Source organism: Epinephelus fuscoguttatus, linkage group LG4 (assembly GCF_011397635.1).
Source record: "Epinephelus fuscoguttatus linkage group LG4, E.fuscoguttatus.final_Chr_v1".
NCBI classification, from domain to species: Eukaryota; Metazoa; Chordata; class Actinopteri; order Perciformes; family Serranidae; genus Epinephelus; species Epinephelus fuscoguttatus.
The window spans coordinates 28,789,669-28,807,597 of NC_064755.1; the positions used below are offsets into that span (position 1 = coordinate 28,789,669).

General features: G+C 41.2%; 1 protein-coding gene across 11 annotated transcripts in view; it reads left to right on the top strand.

The window, feature by feature from the left end:
- Window positions 1-17,929, top strand: part of tjp1b (tight junction protein 1b) — a 76,899-nt gene that overhangs the window by 17,796 nt on the left and 41,174 nt on the right. Inside the window, exon 1 of one of the 11 annotated variants that reach the window (XM_049575320.1) lies at window positions 13,551-13,912. The exons of 8 other annotated variants lie outside the window; for them this stretch is intronic. The gene's annotated coding sequence lies outside the window, so the exon portion shown is untranslated. Of the gene's footprint in view, window positions 1-13,550; window positions 13,913-17,929 lie in introns of those variants that run through there. 2 more of the 11 variants (XM_049575321.1, XM_049575319.1) reach the window with 2 other exon arrangements.

Below are 17,929 nucleotides of genomic sequence, written 5' to 3' on the forward strand. Positions count from 1 at the left end.
GTTCAACGTCTGCCTGGTTAGCTTTATTGGTCACAAAAAATATCTAAATTGGCATCCCTGATCAGAGCATATCTATGATTCAGAATCACGGGCTGAATTGTCTGCACGTAGCTCTCAACATGGTGGTCGCTGAACCTGGTGGCTAGCAGTGCTACAGCATGAACAGTGCTAACAATAGTGCTGACAGAACTAGTAGTGTTAACGAGGGGGGAACCTGAGGATGTGCACCAGGATCCAAGATGATGCAGTTCCACAGCCATGGGTTGCACAGTGCAGCGCGTGGCAGTTAGCAAGCCAGTGGGACACACACAGGGATGCAAATGTCAGGCTCAAATTGAAACACACAGAGAAGGAGCGTGATTATTCTCTGCTCAGGACGCCATTACTCCACTAAATCTTTACGTAGGAAATAGCTGTTTTCTGCTGTATTAATGTTCTGAATATTGTATAAAGCTCCTTTAAATCTGTACAAAACGTCATGGCAATCCATCCAGTTGTTGAAATATTTCAGTCTGATGCAAAGTGGTGAACCAACTGACATATCCATCTTTAAAGCCATGCAACTAATGCAGATAATTTGCATTGCGTCACTCAAAAACTGAACAGTCATGATTGATTGAACAAAGACCTATATTTCCAAAGTAATTACAAAATCACTGTTCAGTTCCCGTCTAGTAAACCGGACAGTGGATGCTTTTAGGCTGTAATTGACAGATTAGTGGTGGCCTTGATTTTATGCCATACACAGCAATCATAAGCCTTCATCTGAATGGAAAAAGGCAGTGTAGTGTCACTGTAGTCTCATACTCTCTCCTGCTCTGTAAGTCATAGAGAACGACTTATCACATCGATGTCATTTGTCTTTATGGCATGCCACTCAGAGGACGCTTCAAACGGCTGGAGAGGCCACTATCTCACCAGAGACTGAGAGCCCAGCTAAGGGCTCCTGGCCTTTCCTCGGTATATTTCTTTTGTACAGGCTGTGTGTGCACTAGAGGAAAACTTGCTGACTTGCCCAAACTCAAATGCAGCTGATGGAAGTAACGGTCCGCCTTACAGTGAGTGATGAGACTGCAGGATGCTGAGCTGAGGAGCAGTTTCCATTGCATCCTACTAAAATGTCACAACAGACACAACACTGCCTCTGAGCCGTTGGGCGATCCGCAGTCGTTTTCCAACAGAAAATCTCCCCTGATTGGCCGTTTCAACACAAAACTGAGGATATTAATCAACTGAGTGTATGAATTTAGGTCCATAACTATCATTGCCCATCAGCGTAGAGCTAAATAATCAATAGTAGTTAAGACTTTGTTTATATCGATTGCTTCTTTTGATTGCTTTTCTCTCTTGATAGTCAGGGGAGGACTTTGGCACTTGGCCCACTCCCGCTGTCATTTGTGTTGGCAAGCATCGCACTTGTTCACAGAAAGCTTGAATCAGATTTTAGTGCTAAGGCTGCAGAAAGCACAACAGAGATGGAGGGGGGTGGAACTACAGTCTTTTAATGCACCCGATGCCTTTGTGGATAGCAGGAGTTATTTTTCTCTGTTCATCAACAACACCTTGTCCCATTTCAAAGCAGCAGCGTTTACAGCATTTTTTAATGCTTTGGGGAGATGCATTAGCCCATCTGTTCAACTATAACACAAAATCTTATTCTGTTTTTTTATTTACATCCCTGATTTTGTTTTTCCAACCAGTTTGTAACTTTTCTTTGTCGTTCTAAAAACAGAAAACCTCTGGAATTAATGATGAGAAGCAGTACACCTTTAGGGGAATACACTGTCTTTGCTATGTGTGATTTTTACGGATCAATGTTGAGACGATTCTGAATCTGCAGCTTATTTATATGTGCATTATATTTCATCAAGACATTGGGAAAAAAATCTATACTTTGCATTCTACATCTACATTCAGAAAATCTACATTGTATGCCTGGTGCAGTGTGGATGCTAAACTGAGGTTGCTGTTTCTGTTTCATGTGTCTTGATTTGAGGAAAGATCTGTTTTTAATGCAGTATTTTTCCTGCCCTCTCAGCTGTTTTGGAAATGTTAAAGGAATGTTTGCTGCAGAGGCTATAACCAGGTGAGTTGAGGGGGAAACTACGAGTGTATCAGCGGGAGCAGATGCAACTAAGCCGAGATGAAAAGCGCAATTAAATTAATTACTCCTTAACAGATCAGGATCAGTCACCAACAGGGCCTTGAGCTTCGCCTTGGTCAAAGTCTTAATCTCCTATTAGTTCTACTCGCCCCATCCCACTTCTAAAATCCCATCCTTGGCTGCAGTCTGCCATGGACAGAGCAGAGGCACTCCCCCCCTAACCACCACCAAAAAAAAAAAAAAAAAAAAAAAAGCCCGGGCGTAAGCATTTATTCGCTGCTCAGTCTTCGGAAAGTGCTGCAGATGCATTTACGGAGAGAGCAACTGCAGCTGAATTAACCAATCTGCATATTCAGGGCCTGTTAGAGGGAGATTGTTCCCGTGTGTTGAAGGCGTGGAGATGCATGAGGGTGGGAGCAGAAGGCCGGACCTGAGTGAGACACACCACGAGAGCTGTGGAAAGAGACAGAGAGAGGGAGGGAGGAGCAGAGTGTGGGGGGTGGGTGCAGGAGATTTATCACGACCAAGGCTGCAGGAGGTGTTATTGGAAGGAGGAGAAGTGTGTGTGTGGGGGGGGGGGGGCTGGGGGTAGCAGCTGATTTTCTTTTAGGTAAGACAGGTCTGTTATGTAAGAACAGAGTCGAATGGATGATTTTTTTTTTTCTCTTGTAGGTGTTAAGCACTGGGGGATGGTTGGAGGTGATGGAGGGGGGGGGGGTTGTGTGTGACACTGAGGTGGCCCTGTGTGGTGCATGTGAAGGTTGCGTGTGTGCTCCCACAGGCTGCGTGAAGAGGATGGCAGATGTTGGGTATGTTTTCTGGAGGCTGTGACTCAGGAGCAAGGCCTGCCTATGTGTCCTCTGATGGGACATATGGCAGGTCACTGTGAGCACTCTGCACCGCGTCTACCATTATGTTGACTTAATGGCCTCTGCAGCAGCTACAAAAAAAATACACTGGATGACTGCTATGTTAATATATAATGTATGATTATTAGGTGTGTTTCATGGTAACTGTTCAGTTTTATAATATACCCACAAGCCAGGATGCCTTAAATAGATTTTTATGTAGCTCTCAGTGACACAGCTGGACCTGAATACCCTCTTGTTCATTTCTTAAAGGATGCTGGGATTATAAACAGCCGGGACCTTGGTTGTCAGTGGAAGATTTGAAGAAAATGACGCGTGCTTCTGAATTGTTTTTATGGTCGCGCTCGTGTCCCTCATCTACAACAAATCATTTTGAAGAGAGAAGACTCAAAGCCACATAAATCCCAACAACTCTATTGACTTTCCCGCATGATTTATGTCAGCAGAGGAGACCTGGACAGTAAGCACCATCAGCAGCCGAGGATTAGTGGCAATGTAGCGCTAAACCAACATCACATAGGATATTTTCCGTTCCAAAAATACAGTCTATTAATGCCGCACTAACAAGCTCTCATTATAATTTTGGTTTATTTTCAAAGAGGGCTTGATGTTCATGTTATTACCCCCCCCGCCTTCTGAGCACTCCAGTGTGGGGTCAAGTGAAGGACAACCAGCAGGATGATGTAATGTTTGTAGGAATCAAGATGGTGGCCATGGCGGGGAAGTCAAGCATGAAGAATGAAAGACTGGGAAGGTTGTCCCAAGACAAGTTAATCAATCGCAGCTGTGGCCGCTCTGTAGATTACATTGTCTGTTGATTGATTATCATGAGATGAACGGATACTGTTACCCTGAAGGTGATATTTTGCAGTCATCTAATGCAACTAAATATTTTACAGGCAGCAAATACACTCTGGATTTACTTGTGTTTATCTGCTGCTGTCTAACACTTTGTGTCTACATTTTTATATAACACTGATAATGGACAGGTTTGTTAATGTCCTGCATATTAATGAATATATCATTTATTAGGGCTACAAAAACAGTTATTTTCAAATATATTGATGACTTTCTCAGTTAATTGATTAATTGTTAAAGGAGAAGTGTGTAAGATTCAGGGTGATTTAGTGGCATCTTGCAGGGAGGACTGCAGATGGTAACCAGCTGAAACTTCTCCCAATTAGAATTCCTTTGGTATTCATTGTTCCAGAGGTTTTTAGCATGAGCCGAATTATCCACAGAGGTTCCTTCCTCTCCAAAACAAACAGACCTGATGATTAAATTTGGTAAAAGCACTGAATAAAGCAGTATCATGTTACAAATTAGTGTTTTGCCTATGCTGTTTGGCACATTGCAGATGGTCCACTAGCACCTGCAAATGTGTGCTCAACTTTTTTATAATCCAGACGTTCAGAAGGTTTTTACTGGGAGCCAAATTATCTGCAGAGGTATCTTCCTCTTCAAAACACACAGATCAGGTGATTTAAACTTGTAAAAATACTGAATAAAGCAGTGTCACATTACAAGTCAGTGTTTCTCCAACACTGGCTCATCAGAAACAGGCCTCTAGCCCAGCACCTGCAAATATGTGACACTCTTTTTCTGATAACTGAAGATCCAAATGTTCAAGGTTTTTTTTAGCAGCAGCCAAATTATTCCAGAAGTCTCCTCCTCTTCAAAAAAAAATGGACCCAATTTTTTAAACTGGTTAAAACACAGAAAAAAAAGCAATCTCACGTTGAAAAAAGTGTGTTTTCTGACATTGTTCGTCCTGGAGGGGCTGCTCACTACAGTAGCAGACACGAAAACACTAATGGTCCTTTCTAGAGCCAGTGTGTGGTTTCTCCATTCTCGGCTTCTGTAGAAACATGGCCGTGCAACATGGTGATCTCTGTAGACAAAGATCTGCTCCTTATGCAGATATGAACGGCTCATTCTGAGGTTACAAAAGCACAATAATTATGATTATTATATTGTACTCCATTTCAGCAAATATATCCCCCTAAATCCTACACACTGAACCTTTATATCTATAAATAATAGAAAATAAAGAGAAAATGCCCACTATTGTCCAACCAATTTAATCAGTTTACAATAATATAAAACTGAGAAAAGCAGGACATACTCACATTTACATTAAGAAGCCAGTAGCAGCAAGTGTTTCATTTTCTCTGCTGGAAAAGTGACTCTAAAATAAATTTATGTCAAAATAGTTGCTGATAGATTCTCTGTAGATTGCTGATGTATCAATTGACTTATTGTTTCAAATCTCTTATTGTTATTATCAGCAATAATAGTAATAATAATAATACCATAATGAAGTGACAGTTCATGGATAGTTGAAATACAGCACCAGGCACTGTGATGTATGAAAGACAGTTATTAGTTTCAAATCAGTGGTTCACAACCTGTGAGATTTATCATGTCACAACGCACAAAGCTCTATTTATGATTAAAGAAATAAACACACAAACATGTTAAATGTAAAGTGTTTGTGTTGTTATTTCCAACATAAAGCCATTATGTGTATTCTTTCTGTGTTTGAGAATGAATGAAAGGAAGAAGAGTGTGTACATTTTGTGTATCTAGAAGTGTGTGTATCTGCTGTATCAGTGGCGTGTGTGTGTGTGTGTCACGCAGCCTGCTGTGTTGCTGGACATGTAGGATGTGTGTTGATGCCCAGGGAGGCACCATATGCTGTTTAGACTCAGGAGCATCCCATCACGGCGGCCCCGTGGGTGAACAACTCCCTGCTCCTCCTTGTGTCTCCCTCCATCAGTTCACGCGTGCATCATCAGCCAGCAGGGGTTGAAATCACGCAGATCCACTTTCCTCACACTTGTTTTCACGCCACCATGAATAATTCTCCATATAGATTTCCTCTCGCAAGGCTGGAGACAGTCATGCTTGACACGGAGGAACAGTGTTCAGCTGAAGCCCTGCAGAGGGCAGAATTTTACTACCTATATGTTCATGAACAGAGTGAGACATCCATGTTTGCATAACTGACGCAATGGAGAAAGGAGGAGTTGGATGTGTTGTAGGGTTTGAATGAATGTGTAGCTTTCAGAGGTGGTGACAGACATGTTGTTGCAGTTGCTAAGACACAGATTATTAAAAACAGTGGGCAGTGCAGCCGCTAGAACGGCAAGAGCTGTTAGTATGAGGACTCTTGGTGCTCATGTGGTTGGTGAAATACCTTCCACTCACCTGATGTATTGCACAGGGGGCAAACTTGCACGGCTCCCTCTGTTAAAGGAAAGTTGTGGTTTGATTTTCTCCTTATTGGATTTATCAATGAGTCCACCTGTAGTTGTGCTAAAATTAATTTCCACTTGAATTGAGGAGCAGAGGAGATTTATAGCATTGTTTGGCTTCTTCCCGCAGTGCGGTAAATTACCCCTGGGTGATTTTTCTCCCTTTTTCTTTCCTGTCTCCGTTACCCCCATCACCTGCCCTCCACAATACCCCTTAGGTCTAGTCCAAAGGGAGCACCTGATCCCACACCACCAAGGCCTCTAATTGCTTTACTCTCATCCTGAGTGTGGTTGCTCTCTTGGGAAAAAGCCATGAATAGACAACCTCGCATGAATCCAAACTAATTTAAAGGGTCTGGTTGATGAAAAATGAAAAGAATACAGCCACTTCATTAATGATTTAACTGGTGGGTCACATCAGGGGTCACAGTATAGGTGAGGGGACGTCACTATGATCGTAAAAGCATTTTATGTATTGTGTTTTGTAAAAATATTATAGATTAAAGCAGTGCCAGACATAGCACATTCAGCGCCCTGGGCAAGCTTTCTCTGCCCTCCACCCCCCCAATTAAAAGCCTGATCCCAATTAAACGCTTAGTCTCTTTTACTAGCCTGGTGTAGCTACACATGTTGCAAATAAAGGCCTGTCTCTATTAGAAGCCTGGTCTGGGTGCCAAGCAGTTAATTTTTATAGAAATTCTTTTGATGTATAAAACCAGATTGTTGACCCACTTGAGCTAATGTTAGTTAGCCATTTAGACTGCACATAAAAATATAGATAAACTTTTGTCAATATGGAGATGCTACACATTGTTATCATCATCATTTTACTAAAACCATGAGCACCAGAGAGAACCGTAATTCATTCAGATTTTCCGGCATGATGAAAAAACAGGGGTGACTCCCTTTTTCTGAAGCTGTCATAAAGTCAGACTATGTGTCCATTCCTTATACACAACAATTTTGTGTATAAGGAATTAAAGGCCTGTCCCAAATATAAGCCTGCTGAGTTGTAGCCCGGGCTACTATTTGAGGTTCTACAGTAAAAAAAAAAAAAAAAAAAGAGACTTTAGATTGTGCAAATTTTTCCCAGATGGCTTTTGGCTCATTTTCTCTTACCTTCCCAACATACAATCCACTCCACCTTTTCCGTTACGTTCCACCACCACTTTCGGTGGCACCCTCGGCGGCCGGCTGCATATGTTGCCTATAGGAAGATTCACCACTGGGTTTAAGACAAGTGAGTCTCCCTGGGCTTATGTGAGAAGAGCTGTGGAGTATATCTGCTTAATTAACAGATAATTAATCTGCCGTCATCATTTCCAGCTGTCAGATTTTAAGGATCCTGCTGCTTTAAAAGCTTCTATTCCCTTCAAGGAATCCAGCTCCACGTTCAGCACTGCGATCTATGATCCGATCTTCAAAAGCAGAATAATTCCTAACTCACCGTTTTGCTGTTAAAGACCTCTCTGTCATCCACATTAACTGATTGGAATTGTTCATCTTTATTAGCATTAGTGCTCCCCTCCTGGGATAAACATACTTAGGCGATTGCTTCTTTGCAACTGTACATGATGCTGTAGTTTGATCCAGAGAGGATTTGGCTGCTGGTGGCCTGTTGTCACATGATCCCGTGGGCTGGGGAAGTGAGGTTATTTCATGTCACCTGATATGTCTGAGCTCTCAGCTGTTGGTGGGAGAAAAAAATGAGATGGAGATTATAGGTTCATTTGGGGAATCTTGAAAAATATGTATTTTCTCCCTGTACATGGGTTTTGATTTTATTTTATGATTTTTATGCATCAGTAAATCCAGATTTGTGCTTTCTCAATCACATCCTGTATGTTCACAGTGTCACATGGTGTTTGTCCTTTGTTACTGCCTGTAGCTCAACACCATGACTGTGTTTCACATTTCTTACCATTACATGAAATATCTGCCTTTGAAGTGGGAGTGATTTTGATGTCGTAAATCAGGGGTCTTCAAAGTTTTTCAGGCCAAGGACCCCTTAGCTGAAAGAGAGAAGAAGCAGGGTTGCATTTAAAACTGGGCCTGTAATGACGTGTGCAGCAGCCTGAAGTGCCATGTCTTAGCATATGCATACCATACTAAGCTATTAAAACAATAATTATTGGCAGTTTCATATATTCATACACCATGTTTCTCTCTGAGTTATCACCTTTTTTTCAGAAAAGTTAAAAAATGATCCATTATGGCTCACAAGAATGGCCGTACACTTTCAATAATTATACAGGTAACTGACCAATATGTTTCAAGAGTATGTAGCTGTTAGCTAACTAGTTCACCTTGCTGTTACAGACAGGTGCCAAACAGTAATTTAGCATTAGCTACCTAATATGATTGCACAAGGATTAATAAGTAACAGTTGACCAATCATCAATGTACGTAGACTGTAAAATAAAGATGGACGATAGGATAGCTTCCTAAAGGTGAAGCCAAAGCATGTCGATCGCCCCCTGGTGGCTGGCTGCAGTATAGATCATAAACCCTGACCCCTCTATGTTAACAAATTTTTCCCAAAGATGGTTTCTGTCATTTAAGGGGCCGTACACATGCTGTGTCTTTAACCGCCTGGAAACCGCAAGGTCAAGCATTGGGCGTGACTTTTGTGCCTTTTTTTAACCAGTTTTCAAGAGCACGGTGGCAGCTTGCATCTGAGGCTGCTAAGAAACCTTAACAAGCACTGTATCAAAGCCTGTTTACCTGAAATCCTGAGTGCAGAGCTGATCTTCTTCCAGGTGCTGTTTATAAGTGTGTTGGCTTATCGCCATGGGACAGATGAAAAACATGATCAACTTTTCCGTATTTACCACAGACTGACATACGGATGAAGGGAAAGATATCTGTTGGTTGTGATTGGTTGTTCCTTGTCACATGACATGCAGTGTGCGCTGCTGCGTTCCAAAAGTTCAAATTAGTTTATCTCAGAGTGCAGCCATCACACCCTGAAAAATGGGCGCTTGGAACGTGTGTGTTTGAGCGCATCTGTCGCACGTCTGTATCGAAAACAATGAATTTAAGTTTGCAAAAATGCAGCATGTGCACAGCCCCTAAGGTAGTGTTTAGCACGCTACTGTATGTTCATTTGTTTGTTTTTGTTATACGATTGGTTTTGATTAGTTATTTAAAGCTATAAAATGACAACTGTGTGAGCTGTAAAAAGACATTTCAGGTAGATCATGCTGATGTTTGTTCAAATGTTTGTTTTTGGGAGGGAACTTGATAGTGTGGAGACTGCCACTGCGCAGACTCCGGCTCCAAATGATGTAACCAGTTAAAGATGGCGGGAGCTGTATCCAGGATATTTTAGCTTCATTTTTGCACAGTGGGAGGAACTGGAGATGTGTTGTTCATCTTTATATACAATCATACTGTATGTAATGTACTGTAAATTCTAAATAGGCCAATTTATCTTTGCTTATAATATGTTGAATTTTTAGACACATTTCAGCAAAAAAAATTTAATTGAAACAAATTAAATTACATAACAGTATTTCTAAGGACCCCCTAGGGATCATGGACCCCAGTTGAAGACCCAGACTCCAAATACCTATTGGCGGACTGATATTTATTCATTTTAAAAATGTACACTTATTTTAGTAATTTCATTGCAGCATTTCACTGCAGACAGTGCAACCCAAAAAATTCAAGCATGCATCAGCACTTAAAAATGTAATTGTTATTATTAAAATATAGAAACTATGTATTCAATATGAACTACAAGGAACCAAACCACAAAGACGAAATTAGTCTCCTGCAAAATAGGCTGTGTGATTGCTTTGTTGGCCCTTACATAAAAGCTGAGTACACAAAAGCCCAAAGAGCAAAGCCAGCTGCATTATTATGTGTATCCTAATGCAGAATGTAAATGTTACACTCCGGATAAAAGATGTGATATTTCTTCTTCTGTGGGACAGGTGTTACAATCACATACTGTAAAACCAACTGCTAATATGCTGGACAGAGATCAGGAGGCTGCAGCCAAACTCTGTCTCCTGCATGCTTCAGCTGCATTTTACTGCCGTACATCCTCAACTCTGCCTCACCGAGGTCACGCTTCACTCCTCTATAAAGCACCTTTTGATAACTGCTGACTTTACAAGATATCTCATGCTTGCCAGATCATGGACACTTGTCTCTTTCCTCAGCTCTGAGTGTGCTGCACCACATAATCGTGAGGCATTATGACACCGTGTGTGAGGAATTTCTGTCCTGAACAAATGGGCTCGCTGTCAAGCCAGTGTGCTGCTTTTTCATGCTAGAGGTCAGTGATACTGACAGAGGACAACACAGAAATCACAGAAATACAAGCCTCTGTACAGTAGCCAGCTCACTCCCTTATGAGATTACATTGATATACTCCAATTTGTAAAACCAAAGACTGGATAACAAGATAAGAAGCACAAAGTTTTGAGTATCATCTTGCAGCTTTGGCAACACGGTGTCACATAATATCATCCAGCCTGTTCTCTCTCACACAGCTATTGGACAAATGCACTTATTTTTCCTCTGCTGCAGAGCTATGTTTAACGTCTGTCATGTCATTTGATAGCTGCAGTCATTAAAGCTCATAGATAGCCACGCCAACCTTTGCTTAGTAGGCTGTTTTTTCCTGACCTGTGCAGCTGAGAGGTGACTCACTCACTGTCAGAGGCGGTGCACTCTAAAAGCCAACCTGCTGTGAATTTGTAATTTGCTTTTCCACTCGTGTGATTTGTTCCTGCAGTTATACTCTGGTTTGGATCCTGTCAGTGTGTCTAAATGTGCTGATGGAGGGGGGGGTGGAGGCTGCATAATTCTGTTGCACGGCATGTGAAACTCCCTCTGTGCTGTTGGAGCCAGTGATGCAAACACTGTCGTAGCATTAACAGAGGGTATTTCAAGGGCTTCAACAGAGATACATTAAGCAGCATAAGCTCACATCAGAGCCAATTCAATCACACGCAGACTGTAAAAAAAGTTTACATTCATGCATTACCAGAGGGGTTTGATAGCTTGATTCCATTTTTCTGCTTCAATACTTGAGCTAGTTTGAATACCATAATACATGACGATGACTAGTGCCGTCATCTTACTGTCATTCATGCTCAGTGACATATTCTATCCTGACATATTGCCAAAGGTTTGCATGTTATCGCTACCAATAGACACTCAAAAGAGCCGTAGAGGTGCAGGTCACAGACATATTCACTGTTTTTTAAGTAGTGTCCTCGACCGCTATTCATCATATTTTGTTTTTCCACAGGATATATATGACTGCCCTTGTTTATCTAATTCTTATGACCTTGTCCAACTCGCATTCTTCCATTCAAGATGCCCCCGCCCCCCCCTTCTCCTTCAGATCCTCCAATGGAATCTGCGGCAAGTCTCCCTACGTCAGCAACATTGCAGGACCTCTGTGCTCCTCCGGCATTACATTCAGCCCCTATCTTCTCCTGCGCTCATTAGTGCCAGAGGTAGAGGTGACAAGAACGGTCACACAATCTCAAAGTGATAAAATGCACAACAGAAGGTGCTGCAGAGAATTAGGTACTTCTGGAAAAGCCAGCACAAAAACTAAAGTGCATGCGATGGAGTCTTAAGAGTGGAGTTTGGTGCAGTGCACAATTTACATTCTACTGTATATTGATTAAATCTGTATACCCCATGGGAAGGAGTATTGAGCATCGTGACTGTAGGGTGGATTTTAGTTCTATCCTCTGCATTTTAAATGGCTTTATGCAGCATGTCATTACTACTTAAGTAGCCTACCTCAGCTTTCCCAATAAAGAGTTTATGTTTGCGGTAGTTAAAAGTGATATACAAATAGATTTTCTCGTACCGCCTTTTGCATTCTAGACAATGTAACATTAAACTAGTGGAATGTCTTGCTGGTTAAGGGGCTCTAATCTTCAGTGTCTGCAGCAAAGCTATCACTTTGAAATAAATAGCTGCTTTTCCTGATTATGCACACACATACACACACAACCACACAAAGGATAAACCATCTTGTCCTTGTCACGTCCTTTGTTTCAAAGGATGCTCAATCAATCAAGCCACTCTTTTTTTGAAAGTCGATCTGTCAAATCAATATTAAGGCCTGCTTAACATCAGAAAGTTATTGTCGCATATTTTTCCTTTCACACTGGCAGATAATGTGCATGTGAATGTGAAGTTCTGTGTGTATAGGTGATACATTAACAGGATATCTACTGTGTCTTGCTTTTAAATGTTTACATAATAGGTGTTAAAACATTCTTGGTTTCTAAAAACCAAGTGCAGCTCAGCATCTGGTTGAAATGTATTGTGCAAAAAGTCTATTCACATCATAAAAATGAGGCTAAAATTAAAATATAAAGAATGATTTTTAACACATCTCTCTTAGGGTGCATGAGGGCATGGTAGCTTTACTCTAACTGCAAACAAAGCTCTCTCTCGCTCTCATCCTCACACCGATTTATTAGCTCTCTGTTTGATCAGGATGCTTGTTAAAAGCTCCTTAAAGATAAAATATAACCCCTTACGTCACATGCAGCAAGTGCACAGCTTACAATGCTTTGTTTGCACAAAGGTCTATTAGGCCTTCTGCAGTCTACCTGTAGAAGTCCACTGCACCACTGGTGCAATAGGGAAATCATATCACCTGGAAGAGGAAGTTATTTTGGTAGCTGATACAAAGTTCAAACAAGGATATTAGCTATCTTTAAGCTGCCTTGCTGCAGTACCAGGGTCTCAGATCTCAAATAGTTTTACTCTGTTACATTCAGTTATTTTTTATGGACACAAATGTCTATATGACCAATTTTAGACCTCAGCTGTTTTTTTTTTTACAGTGTTTTTATAGAGGCTAAAACAGACTAATGAAAAACACCTTTTTTGTAGTAGCTAAATGCATCATGCACTTCTATTTCTTGCTTGCAAAAGGCCTATAGTTAGTCAAACTTATGTAATTACTCTCATCAATCCAAACATCAAAAATAGTCCAATCATTTGGTCAGGCCTAATAATTGTCTGTAAACAGGCTAAAAGCGTTGTAATATTCCTATAACATTATTATTATCTATTGTTGTAAACTGTGATAGTCCGCAGTGCCATCATTGTGGATGATTTCTGTGATAGCAATGCAGTAGACTTCTGGACATTTTTAGGATCAGTATTTTTTTAGTCATCGTGTTTTCCTTAGTAATTGATGAATTTGAAATAGATGACGGAATGATAACAGCCGCATCCATTACTACAGATATAGTGGGCACCGCTGTGTTCACAAAGAGCTGATAAATCTCCATCGTTCTGTTTTCACCCTCATCGACGACCGCTTGTTCTCACGCTGGAATGGCGCTTGATGCTGCTGGATAGCTGCTGCTGTTGCTGCTGCTGCTGCTGCGGCTGCTGTGGACAGCCTCTCTGCATCCCTGCTCCTCCCCCCCCGCGGACAAATCGGAATGGTTTCTTCCAGGCGAACCTGTCACTGTCACCGCGGCGGTGACGGCAGCCGAAGTGTGAGAGCAGAGGGGGGGAGAAGGAAGGCTTCATCCACTGCCTGCCATTGCAGTGCGGCGGCTGCTGCTCTGGAGCCACACCAGGAAGACTTTTCCATTCCTTTTCTGTAAGATTTACAACAAGCACGCCGTGAGGACCATTGCTTTATCGAAAGGTGAATGGGTTTCTCCATCTGTCCGTGAGTACGTTATTCGGGAGGCTGTGTTTCGCTGTAGCCGCAGGAGCTGACTGGATGTGTGTGTCCCTCTGCGGGTACGAGCGAGCGATAACGGTGCAAGCCGAGGTAACTTAGCTACCTCACTGCTAGCAAACTGCATCTACGCGGTATGCTAAGTGGTTAGCTAGTTGCCCCAGCATGCTAACGTTATCATCTGGTTGAAAGCATGAATAACAATGCCCTGATTTCTGCGGAGCTTGCATACGCGATAATATCAAGTCACAAAATGCCTCGCGGTCGAGCTGTCATCGGGCGGACCGGTCGCTTCCACGTCAAGTGCGCGGAGCGTCCAGGTAACGTTAGCTGGGATGAGCTAGCCTAGCTGCTGGAACAAAATGTCGGCCAGCTAGGGGTTGATTTGACCAAGAGGGTATAAAGGGGGCACAAGATTAATAAAGTGTCAGACAGCGAGAGAGAAGGAGGGGATGGTATAGTGAGGTCAGCTGCTACAAATATGACACCGGGGTTTATAAATTAAAGGGAAGGTCACGGCGGTGGCTCACCTTGTTTTGATGGTCCGTTTGGAAACCCAAAGTGGGTCTTTGGTGAAGCTAGGTAGCAGTTGGCTAAAGTTAGCTCGCTAGCTGGCTTTAGTTTGGTGACACTGAAATACCTGCTCGCCTGTCCTGGTGTCTGCACCAGCTGTCATAATAGTGTCATATCAGCTGTGTTTGGGGGGTTTCCTGTGGGCTGCAGGCGGTGTTTGGTTTAGCTTAGTTCATCCAAGCTAACTACCTCACTATTTACATTACCATACCAAGGGATGGACTGCTGCTAACATGATCAAAAAGCATCAGTCATCACCTGTTGAAACACTGGACAGTGTCGATTTGTAGATTGTTATCATTTGTTTTGTTAGTTTGCATTTGCTGTAAACTAGTACAGCTAGTATATAAACAGATAACACTGCCCATTCATGTTTATCTGGTGTGCAGAATTGCAATATGTTTAGCCTGGGGATAAAGAAATCATCATGTCAGGCATTATTATTATTTATTTATATATTTATTATGTTATTATTGTGATTAGGTTTGATTTTTTTTTTACCCCATCGTTTCTCAAGAGATAAACAATAATGTGCCTGCTGTGGCAAATAAACATTGAAGCCCTCTGTTCTGTTCACAACCCTGGTTTTACATTAAATATTGTGTGCAAGCACCAGAAATAATGGCTAAAATATCAGATATTGTATATGTTGTTAATGTTGTTATTATCACCCAGCTCTACATTCTGTTTGTATTTATATATTTTAGGAATGGTATGAGGTATAATAGGTTTTATCTATTTATATTTACAGAATTTATCTTTGATTTGTCACCAGTTTGTCTTTGATTTGTTTAGTTTCTATCATGGATAACAGGCTTTAATGTAATTGAAGCTCCTAAAAGGCTATTTAAAGCACACAGTAAATCTTTTAACCATAACATATGTAGAATACAAGGTGCACTTGGTATATCTTTCAATAGAAGTATGATGATTCATCACTGCACCCCTCCATATTGGACTATGTAAGAGCTTGTGTCCATGACTTAAATATGTCATCACTGGCCTCATGATGGTAATGGGTATACGAAATGGCAGCTGGGCAGGGCAACAGATTTGTCAAATGAAGTGGGGGAGGCACAATACAGATGATATAGCGGCAGCCATTAGATCTTTCATTGCATGATTAAATAGTTTTTTTGAATAATTCAGATGGCACTGTCGTGCAGAGTGTTTTCTGGCAACCATGACGCCTGAGACGAAGAGAATATCCAGCAGCTCAAGGGCAGCCATACATGTTGCCCTGTAAATCATGTTGACCTAAGCTGTCATGGGAACAGCAGTCATCTGAGTCATCGTGGTTTTGGAAGGACACGTGTATTTGATATTTTGCCTACTTGAGTTAAATTTGACTGCAGTTTGGTTGTCCTGTGTATTTGTGGAAACTGTGTGGAATATGGGGTTTATCCCTTGCTGGTTATAACATACCTACGTGGCAAGGGACGCACAAATGAGTCTGCATGACTGTATTATTATCACGTGTTGACACTTTAAAACCTTAGGTATGCTTAAGTGTTAATGCCAAATCAAATGGCTTATTTTATTAATATAAAAGAGATCAAAGTAGATGTCCTCAGGTCCCTCTTTGAAGAGATTAATGGCCTAACTGTGTAGAGACAAGCTGCTGGAAAACAATGCCAAAAAATGGTGGGAGACTGTGAAGATAGCACGTGTTAGTGTTAGTGATAGCCTGGAGGTGCCACTAGAATAAAAAGGAAAACGATTTAATGAGTTAGCCCGTGCTGTCCTGAAGTACTACATCTCTGCTTACACCATGGATTATTTTGCATAATTAGTATCATTGTGATATTTTCATCCACTGAGAGGTGTGACTTCAGACTGAGATGGACTTTTGACACTGCTTGTTTCACCCTTCTTAGCTAATAAATCTAATCCTTCTCTTTTTTTCAATTTAGGAGGATTTTCTGTTTTGCAGCCCAGTTTAATCCACCCCGCTTCGTTATGTCCACTTAAATGTTACTCTGCATGCTCTGTTGGCATATTGGCACAGGATGAATTATAATGCAACTGGCACGAGAGGAGGTTTTTTTTTTTTTTTTTTTTTTAAATGCCAAAAATTCACACATCTCAGCGTGCAGAGATGACATACTGTTATTATGTTCTTTGTGTTGTCTGTTTTTGTGAACCTTCACAAACTGTATCCAAGGACAAAATATAACTTCAGATAGATTGTACTACAAATACTCTTACGCCTCGTCAATGACATTTTGTGGGTCACACTTTAAATAGTTGGTATCTATCTATCCTCTTTGGCTCCTTACATATTTTATATTACCTCATTTTTTGGCTACTTTTTGAAAATGGTGTGAGGTGTTGGAAAGTTGATTGATGTGTACTGTGAACATTGAAAGGTCATTGCTCTGATACATGGCCAAGCTAAGACTTCCCAGCAAACACCTCTTAAAAAATATGACATTAAAGCCCATGTCCCCATCGAACAGTAAGTCTCAGTGTTAACAAATGGCACGTTTACGTTATGTTTATAGCTCCAGTTATACAGAAGCTTGCTTATATAAATCAAGTCAATCGTAAATCCCTTTTTGAAAGGGGTGTGGATTTATCAGGATGAAGAGGCTTGCAAAAACTGGCATCAATCACATTTCAACGCGAACCTCCTTTTTCTTACAGTGCAGAAACATCCCTTATCATTACTGTTTTTCATTGGCTCTGCCGTCCTCATTTCAATCACTGTGACGGAGGGGAGGCGGGGTGCAGGTCAGTGGCTCAGCTTATCAGCACATTCCTGCCCTCTTATGTGCTCTGTGTGGGGCACTGATAACTTCCACAGGGCTGATTGAGTTCAGAGGCTGATTTCCTGGTCCATGTGTTCGGGACACACTCAGGCTCTGGTTACGATCACTGACTCCAGCTGTGCAGCCTGGAAATAGACTCTGCTCACACAGAGCCACTATACTGAGAGCAAGTATCAAAATTTTATTTATTTTTATTATGTGCATTATGGAAAATGATCTGTAGAAATCCAAAATTGAAATCTGAGACAATTTAGTTGTTTTGTTTTACATTTTATTGTTATAATTTGTTAATTTATTTAAAAAAAAAAAAAAAAGAAAACCAAACATCTATAACCAGTATTTTTATAATGTATCAAATGACAAGGTGAAACAATGCGACTGTGTGCGAGGGACTGCTTTACAGCGAGTTTCGGCTGAGATAAGATAAGATAGTCCTCCATTAGTCCCACAGTGGGGAAATTTGCATTGTTACAGCAGCAAAGGGGATAGTGCAAAACGAGAAACATCAGCAAGATATGATAAATAAGTAGACTGTAAAAAATAAATAAATAAATAAATAAATAAATAAAGCAAATCTTTTTTCTGTACGGCCTACAACTTTACCATGTTGGTTCACTCTTATACTCTCAGAGCGTCATTTTCAGTTGCAGCAGGCAGCTATTTTT